Source organism: Peromyscus eremicus, chromosome 7, assembly GCF_949786415.1.
Source record: "Peromyscus eremicus chromosome 7, PerEre_H2_v1, whole genome shotgun sequence".
Taxonomy (NCBI): Eukaryota; Metazoa; Chordata; class Mammalia; order Rodentia; family Cricetidae; genus Peromyscus; species Peromyscus eremicus.
This window is the reverse complement of record NC_081422.1, coordinates 115,825,884-115,837,093: the sequence shown is the minus strand read 5'-3', so window position 1 is coordinate 115,837,093 and position 11,210 is coordinate 115,825,884. Positions and strand designations below refer to the sequence as shown.

The window sequence follows — 11,210 nt, the reverse complement described above, 5'->3', positions numbered from 1 at the left end:
ATCCTGGGAGCTTTGTTGTAGCTTAGCCTTCACCTTCACAGCTTTAGAGTGGCCTCACTGCAGATTCAGACACTGCCACTCATCGTCTGGCCTCAGCGGTTTTCTGCAATCTTGGTACTGTTTCCAGTTTCTTTTCTCTCTCATTCTTGAATCTTTCATGCCTGTAAAACCATGTAGACAATGGTGCTAAGTTCTGCTGCCACCTAGGGCTGGAGCCTGGGACTCTTAGACCACACTTCAGTGCAGAAATACTTCCCTAAGCCTTGGTTTGGAGCAGGGTATTTAGTGGCATTTATGTTGTGTTTTCTCCTTTCTAACAAATGAGCATTTTCACTAGACTTCAGTGAGTAGAATCTTGCCCTCAGGGTACCTTACTGCTGTCCCAGCAGTGCCAGGCTCCTCTTCAATAGTGCCGATTTCCTTTTAACAATGACAGCCGCTCTCTTTAACACATATAGCTACTTTCAAAGTTGCCTCATCTTTAACAAAAACAAACAGTTCCTTCACTAAACTGCATTTTTCAGCTTTCTGTCTCACTCTTTTCTGACTGCAGACCTGGATAAGGGAAGCATCCATGCCACACATCAGATGTTATCTTCTCTCACGATTTCTGTCACCAAGTTGATCCTTTACTCCCAGAAGATTCTGTCCATTTACCACACAAATAGCCCTTAGCCCAGTTCCTGATGTAGTCCTTGTTCACGTTCTGGAAATATAATTAAATGGGACTGCACTATCCTCACTTCTCTCAGCATTAGAGCCTTCTAAATCCCACCAGAACGATCCATTAGCCTCTGCTTCCATGTTCTAGGGCTTTTCTACCCCAAGCAAACTACACTCCCATGCAAACCAGTTCCAAAGGCCTAAGAACCACATGGTCAGGTTTATCACTACTTCTGGTACCAGTTTTATTACTTTTCTCAGTATGCAGACAAAAGCAACTGTAAAAAGGCCTCATTGGCTCCAGGTTTGAGGGCACAGTCCACAGTGTCTGGAAATGCTAACAGCAGGAGTACAAGGTGGACGGTCTCATTGTACCTGTCAGGAATCAATGGGTCCCGGTTCTCAGCTTTCTCCTGCTTAGTCCACACCCACACCTCAGTGAGCCTAATAAAGGAAACTCACTCTCAGATGTACCTGGGTTTCCATCCTGACTCTAGACCAAACAGACTAATAATCAAGATTAACCATCATCAAGCCAACAACCAAGTCTTAATAATCCAAATGTCTTCAGGAAAAGTCTTGTGAATTTGCACGTTATGAATTATACTGCTGAAATGGTTGTTTCCAGTCTGTTCAGTGTGACAGTGCCACTTTGGTACTTCATGAAACAGTATTTTGTCCAGGAATGTACTAATACTGAAATATCTCAAAACGTATTTATAAAAGTTGTCACAATAATTTCTCCAAAACACTGTATTTTAAAGCAAATGAAGTGATTCTCAACACTGTAGATACCTAAATGTAGAACAAGTATGAAGATACATGGCACTTTGGGGATTCAGAGCAAAGATGCATAAATACTTAAAAAAAACTTATTCTTTATGGATTTTACATCATGCATCCTTCATCTTCCCATCTCTCTATATCTGCCCTCCACCCTTGAAACTGCCCCCAAAGAAAACAAAAATATCGAAAAATAAAAAAATGGGGGGAAAATGTCACCATGGAAGCTGTGGTATGTCACAGTGTCACCCAGGATACCCTTTTGCCCAAACAGCTTTGCTTGCAAATGTTCATTGCAATGAGCCATTTGTCTGTTTCAAGGCCTCTGCTTCTGCTACACTATCAATACTGGAGCCTCACTGGGACTCCTCTCAGATATCCTGCTGTTGTCCTGAGTCATGGAGATTCTGCAGCTTTGGTTCTGCAGGACTACCCCTTCACGAATTCCAGCAGTTCTTAGATGGGGGTAGCTGTAAGGGTGGACCAACTCTCCTGGATCTGGGCCTGGGTGGTTGTTGAGATGGTCATCAGTCAGTTCTGCACCCAGGCCACCAGGGCCAGCTCTCCCATTTTCCCAGGTGAGGTGCAGGGCCAGCTCTCCCACGCTTACACCTTTAGGGACAGCTCTCCCAAACCCACACCACAAGGGCCAGCTTTCCAGCATTGCCCTGGTGAGGGGAGGGGCCAGATCGCCTGAATTCCAGAGCCAGTGAGGGGCAGGGCCAGCTCTCCCACTTACACATTTGGGGTCGTGTTGTTGGTTGTTTTTTTAACTCTTTAGTCTTTGCTCTTTTGGGGCCCACCACCCAGCTCCCAAATAAATCACACACATGAAGGCTTATTCTTAATTATAAATGCCCAGCCTTAGCTTGGCTGGTTTCTAGCTAGCTTTTCTTAACTTTAAATTACCCCATCTTTCTTTTGCCTTTGGGCTTTTCCTATTCTCTTACTTCTGTATATATTACTTTCACTCTTACTCCATGGCTGGTTGTGTAGCTGGGTGGCTGGCCCCTAGCATCCTCCTCTCCTTGTTCTCTTGCTTTCTTCCTTTTCTCCCAGATTTCTCCTTCTATTTATTCTCTCTGCCCACCAGCCCCACCTATCCTTTCTCCTGCCTCACTACTGGCCATTCAGCTCTTCATTAGGCCATCAAGTGTTTTAGACAGGCACAGTAACACAGCTTCACAGAGTTAAATAAATGCAACATAAAAGAATGCAACACAGCTTTGCATTATTAAACAAATGTTCCACAGCATAAATAAATGTAACACACCTTAAAACAATATTCTACAACAGGGTTTGCTCTCCTATGTCCATACCACCAGGGTCAGCTCTACTGTGCTGCCCAGGTGAGCTCCCAAGTACTGCAGCCAGCAAGGGGTAGGGCCAGCTCTCCCATGATGCCCAGGCCATGTGGTGGGGTGAGGGGTTGGGGGTAGGGGGCAGCTCTGTGCAGTCCTTGGACATCAACATGGCCCCAGATGGCAGCCCAGAGCAGGAGGATGTGTACAATGGGCCACAGACATTGACCCAGGCCCGTGCTACTTCAGGACCACAGACCTAAATATGGCCCTCCTTGGCAGCACAGGCCCAGGGATTTCCATGGTCTCAGGTGGCGCTGACTACTCACATCAGACTGTTCCTCACCACTCTCTCATCGCCGGTTTGGTCTCTCTTCATAGTGTTTAAACAGATCCGCTTCATTCTCTGCCTTCTCTCCAGCGTGTATTTGCTTAGCATAGTGGCGTCTACCCTGCCTGTGCTGGGCCTCTCCAGTGTCGCTCATGCCTATCCTGTCACTAAGTGCTGGAAGCAGATCTGACTTAAGTCAATCTTTTTTTGGCACCGAGTCAATCCTTCTTATCATTACTGCTTCTCTGAATTTGTCTTCACCAGCCAACTCCAAGCTCAGTGAGAACAGGAAACTGCAACTGCCATAGTCTCCAATGCCAAGAGGAGGGCTTGGCGCAGGGCCAACAGCAGTCGCTTCCATCACCTCTCCAGTGCCACCTCTCTCATAGACGGGGCCGTTTTGATAACTTGCCCACTTCTCCTTCACGTATTTCCTTGTAGTGGTATCCATCCCAACCATGTCAGAACTGGAGGGGAGAAGCAGAGCTGGATGTGGAGATGGGACACTCTGAACGGCAGGACACAGAAGGACTCGAGGACTAGCCCACAATGTTTTTTTTTTTTTTTTTTTTTGCCACAGCTCTTTACTCACCAGTCAACCCCAACTTTGTTCAGAGATAATAGCATCCCACAGCTATCTTAAACTCTATGAGTGCTCCTCTGGAGAAGCTTAAATTCAGAATCTTAAGATCAATTGGTAGAATTTTGTGTCAATATTCATACCATTTAGTCAAAGGAACTTTTTCTCTGGACTCCAGCCCAAATTTAAAATGAGCTAGATGTCACATTATGTAGCTCACTGGCTAAGCCTGAAAGCCCATTTCTACCCCATTATTATCTTTCTTATTATTTGCTGAAAAGGGTTTTTATTTCACTTTAAGTGTATGGTTTGTGAATTCTATCCTCATAAAGCTATTAAAAAGGACACGATGGCCTGCTTTGCACTTCATAATGAACAACTTTAATGAACTAAAAGCATTGCATCTACTTGGATGGAAATGTGCATGGCTACAGAAAAACCTGCACTTGACAGCAGTGACACGGCTCTGACATCCCCTTCCTTTATCCCTGTCTCCCGCACACCTGACTTAGAGGAACGCCTTCACCCTGGATGCCTCTGCTTCGGCCAGCTGAGCGTATTTTTTTAGTTTTGAGATGTACCCTAAGGGAGAGGGAAAATCACAGTATCTGTAAGCTACCTTTACACATTTCAATATAAAATAATTTTTAAATTTTAACGTTGTCATAAAAAGCAAAAATAATTTCCTTGTTCTATTTGTCACTACACAAGATAACACTACACCAATGCAAAGCTAGGGGAGCACAGAAAAGTGACTGTGCACATATAACCAGTGAAGTATCTGAGATTTTATTCTAGATATCCCTCTAAATAGAAGCACTTTAATGTACCAACACTGACGATCCTGTAACTCCAATAACTCATTAGGACACACACCAAAGTTGAAACACATGAAAGCAGACAGGACAAATTTGGGAAGACAAATGAGATTAGACAGTGCAGTGATATGTGAGGGGTAATGGGGTAGAAAACACGACCAAAAATACTTTACTCATGTATAAAATTTCATAATGAAACCCATTATGTATGACTAAAATATATTAAAACTCTTTTTTGAAAGCTGAAAAAATAATTTAAATGGGAGCATGGTTAAGGATACAACTCAGTGGTTTAGTACTTGCCTAACATATATCTTCAAGGCCCTTAAACACACACACACACACACACACACACACACACACACACCGAGGAAAGGTGCTGTCCATTACAGTTTACATGAAGCAAAGAGTCAGAATGAGCTACACATTTACCATCTCAATTCGGCTAATAATTCTAAGCAAGCCCTTCAACCTGAGGACCCAACAACGATCTACAGCACAGAAACCTTACCCAGAAAAGCCACATGTGCAAAGTTCTCAAGCACCACATCCTTGTACAGGGCCTTCTGATCAAGTGTCAAGCTGGCTAGTTCCTGCTCTGTGAAGTACATAGCCACATCTTCAAAAATCTGAAACAGCAAATAGCAGCTTTCCTAGGCATCAGACAATCATGGGGAGCAACTGTATACTGCTGAGGAAAATATAAAAAGCAAAAAACTGAAATGACTGGTTTGTTTGTTTGTTTGTTTGTTTGGTTGGTTGGTTTTTTGAGACAGGGTTTCTCTGTGTAGTTTTGGTGCCTGTCCTGATCTCCCTCTGTAGACCAGGCTGGCCTCGAACTCACAGAAATCTGCCTGCCTCTGCCTCCTGAGTGCTGGGATTAAAGGCGTGCACCACTGCCACCAGGCTGAAATGACTGTTTTAGAAAACTTCTATATAGCATCTAATAAAAAACTAACCAAATGCATCTTTCATGATCTAGCAATTCACACACACACACACACACACACACACACACACACACACACACGAGTGCCTCTATCCATCAAAAGACAAGACTGTAGCCGGGCCGTGGTGGCGCACGCCTTTGATCCCAGCACTCGGGAGGCAGAGCCAGGTGGATCTCTGTGAGTTCGAGGCCAGCTTGGGCTACCAAGTGAGTTCCAGGAAAGGCACAAAGCTACACAGAGAAATCCTGTCTCGAAAAACCAAAAAAAAAAAAAAAAAAGACAAGACTGCAGTTGGGGCAGTAGATCATGGTAGAGTGCTTGCTTGGGGTCTGAGTTAGGATTACTATTGCTATGATGAAATATCATGAGCAAAAGCAAGTTGGGGAAGAAAGTGTTTATGTGGCTTACACTTACACATCATAGTCCATCATTAAAGGAAGCCAGGACAGAACGCAAGTAAGGCAGAACCTGGAGGCAGGAGCTACACAGAGGTCACGGAGGGGTGCTGTTTACTGACTTGCTCAGCCTACTTTCTTATAGAACCCAGGACCACCAGCCTAGGGATGGCACCACCTACAATGAGCTGGGCCCTCCCATCAGTCACTAATTAAGAAAATACCTTACAGACTTGCCTATAGCCTGATCTTATGGAGGCATTTTTTCAATTGATATTCTCTCCCCTCAAATGACTTTAGTTTATATCAAAATGACATAAAACTAGTCAGAACACTAGTCAGGTGGCAGTGGCACACGTCTTTAATCCCAGCACTCGGGAGGCAGAGCCAGGAGGATCTCTGTGAGTTCGAGGCCAGCCTGGTCTACAAAGCAAGATCCAGGACAGGCACCAAAACTACACAGAGAAACCCTGTCTTGAAAATACAAAAACTAATCAGAACACCTAGTATGCCCAGTGCAGAGGGAAGGAGGATACCATTGGCTGGAAAAATGGTCCAGTGAGTAAAACACTTATTTCACAGCATGATGATCTGCTACAAGCTGCAGAAACATAAAGCAAGAATTCAGCTGACTATGGCAAAAGCTATTACCTGAAAGAGTTAAGATCTCTTCCAGAGGATAAAGCCAAGTCTTAAGGAGTCTTGGTGATATTGGCTTTTGAATATTAGTTGTTTCCTGCTATGAATTTCTCGTGTGCTACTGTAGCTTTTCCATTATTGGAACAGTGTTTGATCATTTTCTGGGCACAATTTTCCCCACATTTGGGGTATTTGAATAATTTCCCCCAACTGTATTGACAATAAATCACACAGTGAAGACTCATCTTTTCTGGCTTCTGTTCCTTTATTTTTCAGCATTAGACTCAAAAGTCTGCCTTTCTATAATTACCATCATTAACAAGTATCCAGCTAGGGCCATCTCTGGACAAAAGTATTTTATCTGAGATACTTCCCAGACTTTCTAAGGACAGACTGCAGATAGATAAACACCCAGACCACCTGCTAGTCTCCTGAATTAAGATGTATATCCACATGGAGACAACTGCCAAGGCCAGGAGAATGTTAAGTACAAACCTTTGCTTCTTGTGCAAATTAAGCTTAACCCTCCTTTCTCTCATAGCCCAAATGGTATCTCTAGACTTCCCCTTTAACAACTAACTCAGAACAAAAGGGCTTTCACATACCAGGTGCATCAAGCTATGACTTAGGAAGCCTAGCTACCAAGTAGACTTGCCCTGCCCAAGCAGAAAGCGGCAGAGCAGAGAGAGGGAAGAGACAAAGATGGAAGGAATGTAGAACAATGAGAGGACGGAGGGGAAGGGACAGAAAGGAGCTAAGGATGAGAACAGAATTGTATAGCTGAATAGAGAGATTTTTGACTTAGAAGAATAAAGTGAATGGACTAAAGAGCTCAGTATTCCTCAGATTAATTCTCACCGCTGGTAATGTCTCTTCTGGAACCCTGGGAAAAGACTACAGAGGGGCTGGACCCCAATAGTCTTTGACAAAGACCTGAATTTAGGTCCCCAGCACCACATAAAAGCTGGGCATGGGGGCAGGAATCTATAATCCCAGTGCTGGGGGAAGGGTGATCCCAGTGGCATAGGAAGGGCATAAAAATGGAACATTTTAAAGTATTAACATAAGTGATATCATATGAACGTATGTGTTTCAAAAAGTGAGCTATATAGTTAAAACATAAATGTAAGTTAAACCTCAGTGAGAAATTTCTAAGTTATATATTAACGTGAATGCACACATAGGTACATGTACATATATCACTGTACACTCACACATCTGTACAGAAACAAAGACAATCCAGCTTACCTGAGGCTCTGCTTTTACAGAGATATTTTCCATCATAAAATCTTAGTCCTGTAGTCAATGCAGGTTTGAAAATTTCAGAACCTGAAGGTAAACAGAGAAACTATTAGTGATAATAATTCTGTTTGACTTCTGCATACAATCCTTGATCTGTCCTGTTCTGAAGATCCTGTGAAGTACTACTCATCACTCAGTTCTTATTAGTGGCAATTCTAGTCTTAACAAAGGTGAGATAGCAGGCAGATTAGAGAATGCAAAATGGAACAGGATCATCCAAGAAATGTGTAATGATAATATGTACTGTCAAAACTATAACTTCAGTAATCCAGAGACAATACCAAGGAAAGGTGATAAAGGAAAATAGGAAAAACAGTGCACGGAATGTTATGAACTGATTTAGAGAAAACTGGCACTTGGAACAGTTAAGATCATAGACTCCAGATACAGAGAGCAATGAGTTCTACACATGAAATCCATTGGATACTGAAAGACCTCAGAATCAACCTCTCCCCATGCTACTTAACAATAGTGTCTATCTTTTTAGTAAAGCAAGTCAAATAATTTAAAGATATTTTGTCAGAGCTGGGCAGTGGTGACGCAAACCTTTAATCCCAGCACTCGGGAGGCAGAGGCAGGCAGATCTCTGTGAGTTCGAGGCCAGCCTGGTCCACAGAGCTAGTTTCAGGACAACTGGGACTACAGAGAAACCCTGTCTTGAAAAACCAAAGATAGTTTATTAGGTTTATGTTCTCTGAATATAGATTGCTTGTAATATATTTGCTCAATTTTATAACAGTGGGAGTGAGAAGGAAAACACTATTGTGTTAAAGGAATCCATCAACTTCACATGATTTCAAATAGTCTAGCATAGGGAAACAAATCAGTTTCATTTCTTAGTTATAATTCCCACTCTGAGTAGATTCATCCTTTAATAATTAGAAAGTAATCCTGTTATTCAAGAGTGGATGGGCAAGATTTATGCTTCTTAGATAACACCTGAAAAGTAAACAACTGCCTGCTGCACAAGTATCTAAGACATAAAAGTATGAAGAGAATGAATGGTATAAATAACCAAGTCAAGAAAAATATCACATATACATTGAAAACTGTTACACCTCGCACACATTGGATGCTTTATTAAAAGTACCTGTTTTGGAATTAACATTAATATACTCTGAATTTCAGGGCTCTACACATGAATTGTGCACTCCACCTTGGTGGGGAACTTGCATGTTATAGAACGCTGAAATTTTTGGCAGGCAAATGAAGTTATCAGAGCCCAATTTCTTGGGACCACTCAAAGGGCAGAAAGTGTTTTTAAAATCGCCCAGAGATGGATCAGCAGCACTAGGGTTTGAGTCTGCGATAACGGGAGACACCCCTGACAAAAACACCATGTCCTCCCCCGGCCTGTCTACGCCTCAGGTCCGCCTGCTTAGTTGTGCAGAGAGAGGGCTTCAGGCAGAGCGCATAAGCTCTGGGCCTCCAGGACCCCGCGGCCTCTTCTTGCCCCAGGCGTCCGGCCCACAGTGCCCTCTCCCGCCACAGGCGTCACCCACGGGGTCTCCCCCCACACACAGGCGTCGCCCACGGGGTCTCCCCCGCCAGGCGTCACCCACGGGGTCTCCCCCCCCACAGGCGTCACCCATGGGGTCTCCCCTCACAGGCGTCGCCCACGGGGTCTCCCCCCCACAGGCGTCCGGCCCATGGCGCCCTCTCCCCCCACAGGGTCACCCAAGGAGTCTCCCCCCCCACAGGGTCACCCACGGGGTCTCCCCCCCACACAGGGTCACCCACGGGGTCTCCCCCCCACACAGGGTCACCCACGGAGTCTCCCCCCCACAGGCGTCACCCACGGGGTCTCCCCCCCCACAGGCGTCGCCCACGGCGCTCTCTCCCCCCACAGGCGTCGCCCACGGCGCTCTCTCCCCCCATAGGCGTCGCCCACGGCGCTCTCTCCCCCCACAGGTGTTGCCCACGGGGGTCTCCCCCCCACTGGGTCTCCCCCCCACTGGGTCTCCCCCCACGGGGTCTCCCCCCCACTGGGTCTCCCCCCCACTGGGTCTCCCCCCCACTGGGTCTCCCCCCCATACGGGTGTTGCCCACGGGGTCTCCCCCCCACGGGGTCTCCCCCCACGGGGTCTCCCCCCCACGGGGTCTCCCCCCCACGGGGTCTCTCCCCCACGGGGTCTCCCCCCCACGGGGTCTCTCCCCCACGGGGTCTCCCCCCCTCCCTCGGGTCCCTTCCCAATCCACCTACCAAAGGTCAGACGGAAGACACCACACTGCCCCTCCCAACCACACCCTCGGCTTTTAAAGCTCACTGGCCGGAAGTACGTCATCATGCCGACCGGCCAATCCCCTGCGAGTCCCTCTAGGCGCCTTGGAGGACCCCACAATCCTGATCGTTCCCTCCTTCAGCTTCTGAGGCAAGCCGGACGAGGCACAGAAGTGCTGCAGCCAGAGTTGCGTCCGCTTGGGAGCCCACAGGGGTCCCACACAAGGCCGTCTTCCTCTCTTCCGGACCTGCAGGAGGAATCGGGGGTGTGGCGGAGCTGAACGAGGCTGGACTCATTTCCGAAGTATCAATGCTGTCCAAGAGCGCTTGAGGCTGGCTGAACGAAAGTCCAGGAGCTGACTAGGTGATCTTACTGTCACACGAAGACCTTCCGCATCAAACAGGTGGTGCAAAAAGTCTTGCTTAGGAGTACCGAAGTGAGGGAAGGAGGTGACTGCACACCCTTCTTCTCGAAATCTAATTTAGACTGTCCTTCCCAGCTGAGGACTCAGCTTGCTCCTGCGGCCACTCTGGTGTCTCATGGGGACCTCTCACGCTCAACTTGTGTTTGTTAGACCAGAGATGGGGAGACAAGGGACGAACAATTCAACAGTGCCACAGGTTCTGTTTAAGAAACGCGCCGGGCGGTGGTGGCGCACACCTTTAATCCCAGCACTCGGGAGGCAGAGCCAGGCGGATCTCTGTGAGTTCGAGGCCAGCCTGGCCTACAGAGTGAGATCCAGGACAGGCACCAAAACTACACAGAGAAACCCTGTCTCGAAAAACCAAAAAAAAAAAAAAAAAGAAAAGAAAAGAAAAGAAAGAAAGAAAGAAAAGAAAAGAAAAAAAAACGCACTTGTGTGTGTGTGTTGGGGGGGGGGGTGTCCTAGTAAGAACCAGAGCCCCAGCCCCACTTATAGGCCTGTGTAATTATAAGACCGGGAAAGAGGAAACGTAAGTCAGGCTCTAGAGACGAGAACACTGCGGTTAGCCACTATTGCTAGGGTTGCTAGGGAAGTTGAGCTTGCGGTGGGACCACAGTTTGCCAAACAGAGGGAGGGTATTTTAGCAGGCGGTGAGAGTCAGGGTCCCGGCTAAGGTGGTAGATGACAGACCAAACGTCACCCGAGCTAGTATTTCCTGCCTTTTGTTTTGTGAAGAGCTGGGAGAGCAGTGGGCCAGACTTCAGGCGTAGTTTTCAGGGGGCTGCTTTGGGTTGAACTGAGA

General features: G+C 46.4%; 1 long non-coding RNA gene across 1 annotated transcript; it reads right to left on the bottom strand.

Moving 5' to 3' along the window:
* Positions 1 to 4,016: 4,016 nt before the first annotated feature.
* Positions 4,017 to 10,043, bottom strand: LOC131915563 (uncharacterized). Its single transcript, XR_009380363.1, has 4 exons — positions 9,966 to 10,043; positions 7,709 to 7,789; positions 4,988 to 5,105; positions 4,017 to 4,240 (listed from the first exon to the last, which is right to left on the bottom strand). It is a non-coding gene; the product is annotated as an uncharacterized LOC131915563 (long non-coding RNA).
* Positions 10,044 to 11,210: the final 1,167 nt, after the last annotated feature.